This window comes from Hesperophylax consimilis, chromosome 5 (assembly GCF_061612785.1).
Source record: "Hesperophylax consimilis isolate HC1 chromosome 5, BYU_Hcon_1.0, whole genome shotgun sequence".
In the NCBI taxonomy this organism is placed as follows: domain Eukaryota; kingdom Metazoa; phylum Arthropoda; class Insecta; order Trichoptera; family Limnephilidae; genus Hesperophylax; species Hesperophylax consimilis.
Window position 1 is genome coordinate 35,830,638 of NC_142840.1, and position 1,543 is coordinate 35,832,180.

Consider the following 1,543-nt stretch of genomic DNA (forward strand, 5'->3'; position numbering starts at 1 on the left):
TCAGGAAATGGTTAAATCATCTTTTTAAAATAATTTAAATCACTTACCCTGATAAAAATATTGTTTCTAAAACGTGAAATATATCCCATAGTAAAGTATAACCCTTATTCATTAAGCTAGTTAATTATTCACCAATGTCAGATTCCAAGGACGTCTGCTAGTAGCACGGAGGTAGCCAGCATCCCAGTCCACATCCCTGGCGTCCCGGACAACATCCCCTAACCCATCCTTTGCCAAACGGAATAAGCTTCTCTGAGAGTATCCAAATTTGCTATTCATTACGACCCCTTGGGGGGGCGGAGGCTCAACATCTGTGGGGCGCGTGCGCCAGATAAATGGTACACCCCCAAATATATCCGTCACATTCTTATGTAGGGCCTCTTTCTCGCTTCCGCGGAAAATCCTCCTCCCTTGGCGCCGAGGTTTCTCAAACTTTGACGAACCATTCATTTGGAAGATTGTAACCGATTTGCGTACGGAAGTGCAGTAGAAGAATAATTAATTAGAAATATAACCGATTTAAATTTTGGTGGAGAGTTAAGCACTTTTAAACTGACGTAATGATACAATAAATTAGACGTTCTCTTCCGGTATTCCTGTTTTTACTTATTTACACATTACTTTGTACATCCAAGTTTACAAATGTCTAATTTATGCATTATTACATTTTTACTATTTATTATTTTTTTATTTATATGGCTCCCACAATTCAGCTTAAATTTATCAACTGGTTCAGACTTTATGGTTTACGGCAGCGCATCATAATATTGCATTCCTTTGTATAATAAACTATTTTGTGAATTGGCTTTCTCTTTAAGAAGTTTTATTTCATAACACGTTCTTGTTTTACGTTTGCGAATGTCCTTGTTTTATATATTCTTCATTCAAAAGTATTTTGGTAATATATAATATATAAATATCATCGTGTTAAAAGTCAACATATGTTTCACTGTCAACTTGCCAATTTAGATCCTTTAACATTTTAGTTACATTCGAAAATCTATTTCGCCTAAGTTAATATTCGTATTTTGTAGAATTTTGAATTTTTTTTTGTTCCCTGTCATCACATAAAAAAATAATCGTGGAGCAGAAGTTAAAAAGTTGAGCAATAACGATTATGAAAGTTGCGTTATCGTTAAAACAATCTTTGCTATTCTGATTGTAACGAAAAAATTTAGTGGAACTACACTTGTACCGTTCGATAAATATTGTATCGTGATAGAACAATAAAAATAAGATCATTCCTTTAATTGATATTCCTTTCAAATAAATTCATACTTCAAATCATTTTTTTTATTAAATGATTTTTTTATCGCCGATTTTGATGCCGTTAATTTAAACAAAAAAATGTAATGAAACATCATATATTGAAAATAGCGATTTTCATCAACACGATTTTATGTTGAATTAGTAAAGTGAACCGGACTACTTTTCTAGAAAATTTCAGCTTGAGAAATCTGCGTAAGTTTTCGTTAACTCATGAAAAATAATAAATTATCTCCCTAATGATAATGCATGGAAAATTCATAAAGGGTTGTTTTGT